This window comes from Anarhichas minor, unplaced genomic scaffold (genome assembly GCF_050575085.1).
Source record: "Anarhichas minor isolate MPS153535 unplaced genomic scaffold, ASM5057508v1 ptg000227l, whole genome shotgun sequence".
In the NCBI taxonomy this organism is placed as follows: Eukaryota; Metazoa; Chordata; class Actinopteri; order Perciformes; family Anarhichadidae; genus Anarhichas; species Anarhichas minor.
In genome coordinates, this window is record NW_027466673.1 from 37,501 (window position 1) to 45,000 (window position 7,500).

Consider the following 7,500-nt stretch of genomic DNA (forward strand, 5'->3'; position numbering starts at 1 on the left):
AGTGCATGGATGGCTGGTTAGAGGACGTCGGGGTCTACAATTCGGCATAAGTACCCCGGCTGTGCGTTGTGTTTTGGCGGAGATATGGAGCGCGCAAAACGGCTACAGTGACCTATTTTGACCACGTCGTGCATCGGCTGTGAGTGTCCGATTGTGGATCTAACTCCATAGGTCTTTAGAAGTCGACGTGGTCTACTATTCGGCGTAGGGGACGAGTCTGTGCGATGTGTATTCGCGGAGCTATGCACCGCGCAAACCGGCGATTTGGTTTAAGGAGACAGAGTATTGGCGCTCGTCTTTCGCTGTGATTTTGTCAGAGTACGAAGATCGGCCGACGCTTTTGAACTACTTGCTGCATCGGCTGTGGTTATCCGTTTATAGGAGTGCATGGATGGCTGGTTAGAGGACGTCAAGGTCTACAATTCGGCGTAAGTACCCCGACTGTGCGTTGTGTTTTGGCGGAGATATTGAGCGCGCAATATGGCTACAGTGACCTATTTTGACCACGTCGTGCATCGGCTGTGAATGCCCGATCCTGGATCCTCCTCCACAGGTCTTTAGAAGTGGACGTGGTCTACTATTCGGCGTAGGGGACGAGTCTTTGCGTTGTGTATTCGCGGAGATATGGACCGCGCAAACCGGGAATTTGGTTCAAGGAAACAGAGTATTGGCGCTCGTCTTTCGCTGTGAGACGAATATCGCTAACGCTTTTGAAATACGTGCTGCATCGGCTGTGGGTGTCCGTTTATTCATTTGTCGGTGTCAGTTTATTGGTTATGTCGGTGTCAGTTTATTGGTCTGCCTTATGGGTTGTGAGAGTACGTCTGGGTCGACATTTCGGTATTATTATCCCCGCTGTGCGTTCCATTTCCGGGTTTATGGACCGCGCAATGTGGCCCCTGCGACCTATTCTGACCACATCGTGCCTCGGCTGTGGGTCTCGCATCCAGGATCCACTCGGATAGTTTTGTAGAGGTTGATGTGGTCTACAATTGGGTATAAGTGTCCCGGCTGTGCGTTGTGTATTCGCGGAGCTATGCACCTCGCAAACCGGCGATTTTGTTCAAGGAAACAGAGTATTGGCGCTCGGCTACTGTGACCGGCTTTGCGTACATCGTGCCTCGGCTGTGGGTCTCGGATCCAGGATCCACTCGGATAGGTTTGTAGAGGTGGATGTGGTCTACGATCGGGTATAAGTGTCCCGGCTGTGCGTTGTGTTTTCGCGGAGATATGGACCTCGCAGACCGGCGATATTGTCGCTCGTCTTTGGCTGTGATTTTGTCAGAGTACGAAGATCGGCCGACGCTTTTGAACTACGCGCTGCATCGGCTGTGGGTATCCGTTTATAGGAGTGTCTAGATGGGTGGTTAGAGGACGTCGGGGTCTACAATTCGGCATAAGTATCCCGGCTGTGCGTTGTGTTTTGGCGGAGATATGAACCGCGCAATGTGGCTACTGCGACCTATTTTGACCGAGTCGTGCATCGGCTGTGAGTGTCCGATTGTGGCTCAAACTCCACAGGTCTTTAGAAGTGGACGTGGTCTACTATTCGGCGTAGGGGCCGAGTCTGTGCGTTGTGTATTCGCGGGGATATGCACCGCGCAAACCGGCGATTTGGTTTAAGGAGACAGAGTATTGGCGCTCGTCTTTCGCTGTGATTTTGTCAGAGTACGAAGATCGGCCGGCGCTTTTGAACTACTTGCTGCATCGGCTGTGGGTATCCGTTTATTGTTCTGCATGTATGGGTGGTTAGAGGAGGTCGGGGTCTACAATAGGGTATAAGTGTCCCGGCTGTGCGTGGTGTTTTGGCGGAGAGATGGAGCGCGCAAAACGGCAACTGCGACCTACTTTGACCGCGTGGTGCCTCGGCTGTGGGTCTCGGATCCAGGATCCACTCGGATAGGTTTGTAGAGGTGGACGTGGTCTACGATTGGGTATAAGTGTCCCGGCTGTGCGTGGTGTTTTCGCGGAGATATCCACCTCGCAAAACGGCGCTTCCGTTTAAGGAAACAGAGTTTTGGCGCTCGTCTTTCGCAGCGCAGCCCAGTAACGTCCCCTACCTTAAGAGAGTCCTCGTTACTCCCGCCGTTTACCCGCGCGATATGGATCCTGGTTCTGGATCTCGCATCCAGGATCCACTCGGATAGGTTTGTAGAGGTAGACGTATTATACAATTAGGTATGAGTATCCCGGCTGTGCGTTGTGTATTCGCGGAGATATCCATCTCGCAAAACGATATAAAAACGGCTGTGATTTTGTCAGAGTATGAAGATCGCCCGGCGCTTTTTGTCAGAGTATGAAGATCGGTCGGCGGTTTTCAAATACGTGCTGCCTCGGCTGTGGATACCCGTTTATTATTCTGCTTATATGGGTAGTTAGAGGACGTCGGGACCGTGGATTCGGTATAAGAATCCCCGCTGTGCGTTCCATTTCCGGGTAAATATGGACCGCGCAATATGGCCCCTGCGACCTACTTTGACTACATCGTGCCTCGGCTGTGGACCTCGCATCCATGATCCACTAGGATAGATTTGTAGAGGGGGACTTGGACTACAGTTAGATATAAGTGTCCCGGCTGTGCGTTGTGTATTCGCGGGGATATGGACCTCGCAAAACGGGTATTTCGTTTAAGTCTTTCGCTGTGATTTTGTCAGAGTATGAAGATCGGTCGGCTGTTTTCAAACACGCGCTGCCTCGGCTGTGGTTATCCGTTTATTATTCAGCTTACATAGTTGGTTAGAGGACGTCGGGGCCGTGTATTCAGTATAAGAATCCCCGCTGTGCGTTCTATTTCCGGGTAGATATGGCGCGCGTAATATGGTCCCTGCGACCTACTTTGACTACACCGTGCCTCGGCTGTGGACCTCGCATCCAGGATCCACTCCGATAGTTTTGTAGAGGGGGACGTGGACTACAACTGGGTATAAGTGTCCCGGCTGTGCGTTGTGTATTCGCGGGGATATGGACCTCGCAAAACGGGTATTTCGTTTAAGTCTTTCGCTGTGATTTTGTCAGAGTATGAAGATCGGTCGGCTGTTTTCAAACACGCGCTGCCTCGGCTGTGGTTATCCGTTTATTATTCAGCTTACATAGTTGGTTAGAGGACGTCGGGGCCGTGTATTCAGTATAAGAATCCCCGCTGTGCGTTCTATTTCCGGGTAGATATGGCGCGCGTAATATGGTCCCTGCGACCTACTTTGACTACACCGTGCCTCGGCTGTGGACCTCGCATCCAGGATCCACTCCGATAGTTTTGTAGAGGGGGACGTGGACTACAACTGGGTATAAGTGTCCCGGCTGTGCGTTGTGTATTCGCGGAGATATGCACCTCGCAAAACGACGATTTCGTTTAAGTCTTTCGCTGTGATTTTGTCAGAGTATGAAGATCGGTCGGCTGTTTTCAAACACGCGCTGCCTCGGCTGTGGTTATCCGTTTATTATTCAGCTTACATAGTTGGTTAGAGGACGTCGGGGCCGTATATTCAGTATAAGAATCCCCGCTGTGCGTTCTATTTCCGGGTAGATATGGCGCGCGTAATATGGTCCCTGCGACCTAATTTGACTACACCGTGCCTCGGCTGTGGACCTCGCATCCAGGATCCACTCCGATAGTTTTGTAGAGGGGGACGTGGACTACAACTGGGTATAAGTGTCCCGGCTGTGCGTTGTGTATTCGCGGAGATATGCACCTCGCAAAACGACGATTTCGTTTAAGTCTTTCGCTGTGATTTTGTCAGAGTATGAAGATCGGTCGGCTGTTTTCAAACACGCGCTGCCTCGGCTGTGGTTATCCGTTTATTATTCAGTTTACATAGTTGGTTAGAGGACGTCGGGGCCGTGTATTCAGTATAAGAATCCCCGCTGTGCGTTCTATTTCCGGGTAGATATGGCGCGCGTAATATGGTCCCTGCGACCTAATTTGACTACACCGTGCCTCGGCTGTGGACCTCGCATCCAGGATCCACTCCGATAGTTTTGTAGAGGGGGACGTGGACTACAACTGGGTATAAGTGTCCCGGCTGTGCGTTGTGTATTCGCGGAGATATGCACCTCGCAAAACGACGATTTCGTTTAAGTCTTTCGCTGTGATTTTGTCAGAGTATGAAGATCGGTCGGCTGTTTTCAAACACGCGCTGCCTCGGCTGTGGTTATCCGTTTATTATTCAGTTTACATAGTTGGTTAGAGGACGTCGGGGCCGTGTATTCAGTATAAGAATCCCCGCTGTGCGTTCTATTTCCGGGTAGATATGGCGCGCGTAATGTGGTCCCTGCGACCTACTTTGACTACACCGTGCCTCGGCTGTGGAGGTCGCATCCATGATCCACTCGGATAGGTTTGTAGAGGTGGATGTGGTCTACGATCGGGTATAAGTGTCCCGGCTGTGCGTTGTGTATTCGCGGGGATATGGACCTCGCAAAACGGGTATTTCGTTTAAGTCTTTCGCTTTGATTTTGTCAGAGTATGAAGATCGGTCGGCGGTTTTCAAATACGCGCTGTATCGGCTGTGTGTATCCGTTTATAGGAGTGTCTAGATGGGTGGTTAGAGGACTTCCAGCTTGACAACTGGGCATGAGTATCCCCGCTGTGCGTTCTATTTCCGGGTAGATATGGCGCGCGTAATATGGTCCCTGCGACCTACTTTGACCGCGTCGTGCCTCGGCTGTGAGTGTCCGATTGTGGATCACCCTCCACATGTCTTTAGAGGTTGACGGTGGCTACACGTCGGCATAGGTGTCCCGGCTGTGCGTTGTGTATTCGCGGGGATATGGACCGCGCAAGACGGCGATTTGGTTTAAGGAAACAGAGTATTGGCGCTATCGCTGTGATTTTGTCAGAGTATGAAGATCGGTCGGCGGTTTTCAAATACGTGCTGCCTCGGCTGTGGATACCCGTTTATTATTCTGCTTATATGGGTAGTTAGAGGACGTCGGGACCGTGTATTCAAAATAAGAATCCCCGCTGTGCGTTCCATTTCCGGGTAGATATGGCGCGCGTAATAGGGCCCCTGCGACCTACTTTGACCGCGTGGTGCCTCGGCTGTGGACCTCGCATCCAGGATCCACTCGGATAGGTTTGTAGAAGTGGACTTGGACTACAATTAGATATGAGGTTCCCGGCTGTGCGTTGTGTTTTCGCGGAGATATGGACCGCGCAAAACGGGTATTTGGTTTAAGGATTTTTCGCTGTGATTTTGTCAGAGTATGAAGATCGATCGGCGGTTTTCAAACACGCGCTGCATCGGCTGTGTGTATCCGTTTATTATTCATCTTATATGGGTGGTTAGAGGACTTCCAGCTCGACAACTGGGCATGAGTATCCCCGCTGTGCGTTCTATTTCCGGGTAGATATGGCGCGCGTAATATGGTCCCTGCGACCTACTTTGACCGACTCGTGCCTCGGCTGTGGAGGTCGCATCCAGGATCCACTCGGATGTGTTTGTAGAGGGGGACTTGGACTACAATTAGATATGAGTGTCCCGGCTGTGCGTTGTGTTTTCGCGGAGATATGGACCGCGCAAAACGGGTATTTCGTTTAAGGACATAGAGTTTTTCGCTCGGGTTTTAATGCCGTGATAGGGGCGAAGCGCTGAAGGTTCCAGCGCTTCTGTACTTCGCCTATTACGGCTGTGACCCATTTTGGTAGGGGGTAACCAAGCCACCTTGCACACAATGATAGGAACAGACTACCCAGTGTATACTAGGGGATAGGAGCGAAGCGCTGAAGGGTCCAGCGCTTCTGGCGGTTCCCCTATGCTACAGCCGTAGTAGGGGATATGAGCGAAGCGCTGAAGGGTCCAGCGCTTCTGGCGGTTCCCCTATGTTACAGCCGTAGTAGGGACGAAGCGCTGAAGGGTCCAGCGCTTCTGGCGGTTCCCCTATGCTACAGCCGTAGTAGGGGATATGAGCGAAGCGCTGAAGGGTCCAGCGCTTCTGGCGGTCCCCCTATGCTACAGCCGTAGTAGGGGATATGAGCGAAGCGCTGAAGGGTCCAGCGCTTCTGGCGGTTCCCCTATGTTACAGCCGTAGTAGGGACGAAGCGCTGAAGGGTCCAGCGCTTCTGGCGGTTCCCCTATGCTACAGCCGTAGTAGGGGATATGAGCGAAGCGCTGAAGGGTCCAGCGCTTCTGGCGGTCCCCCTATGCTACAGCCGTAGTAGGGGATATGAGCGAAGCGCTGAAGGGTCCAGCGCTTCTGGCGGTCCCCCTATGCTACAGCCGTAGTAGGGGATATGAGCGAAGCGCTGAAGGGTCCAGCGCTTCTGGCGGTTCCCCTATGCTACAGCCGTAGTAGGGGATATGAGCGAAGCGCTGAAGGGTCCAGCGCTTCTGGCGGTCCCCCTATGCTACAGCCGTAGTAGGGGATAGGAGCGAAGCGCTGAAGGGTCCAGCGCTTCTGGCGGTCCCCCTATGCTACAGCCGTAGTAGGGGATAGGAGCGAAGCGCTGAAGGGTCCAGCGCTTCTGGCGGTCCCCCTATGCTACAGCCGTAGTAGGGGATATGAGCGAAGCGCTGAAGGGTCCAGCGCTTCTGGCGGTCCCCCTATGCTACAGCCGTAGTAGGGGATAGGAGCGAAGCGCTGAAGGGTCCAGCGCTTCTGGCGGTCCCCCTATGCTACAGCCGTAGTAGGGGATAGGAGCGAAGCGCTGAAGGGTCCAGCGCTTCTGGCGGTCCCCCTATGCTACAGCCGTAGTAGGGGATAGGAGCGAAGCGCTGAAGGGTCCAGCGCTTCTGGCGGTCCCCCTATGCTACAGCCGTAGTAGGGGATATGAGCGAAGCGCTGAAGGGTCCAGCGCTTCTGGCGGTCCCCCTATGCTACAGCCGTAGTAGGGGATATGAGCGAAGCGCTGAAGGGTCCAGCGCTTCTGGCGGTCCCCCTATGCTACAGCCGTAGTAGGGGATAGGAGCGAAGCGCTGAAGGGTCCAGCGCTTCTGGCGGTCCCCCTATGCTACAGCCGTAGTAGGGGATAGGAGCGAAGCGCTGAAGGGTCCAGCGCTTCTGGCGGTCCCCCTATGCTACAGCCGTAGTAGGGGATAGGAGCGAAGCGCTGAAGGGTCCAGCGCTTCTGGCGGTCCCCCTATGCTACAGCCGTAGTAGGGGATAGGAGCGAAGCGCTGAAGGGTCCAGCGCTTCTGGCGGTCCCCCTATGCTACAGCCGTAGTAGGGGATATGAGCGAAGCGCTGAAGGGTCCAGCGCTTCTGGCGGTCCCCCTATGCTACAGCCGTAGTAGGGGATATGAGCGAAGCGCTGAAGGGTCCAGCGCTTCTGGCGGTCCCCCTATGCTACAGCCGTAGTAGGGGATATGAGCGAAGCGCTGAAGGGTCCAGCGCTTCTGGCGGTTCCCCTATGTTACAGCCGTAGTAGGGACGAAGCGCTGAAGGGTCCAGCGCTTCTGGCGGTTCCCCTATGCTACAGCCGTAGTAGGGGATATGAGCGAAGCGCTGAAGGGTCCAGCGCTTCTGGCGGTCCCCCTATGCTACAGCCGTAGTAGGGGATATGAG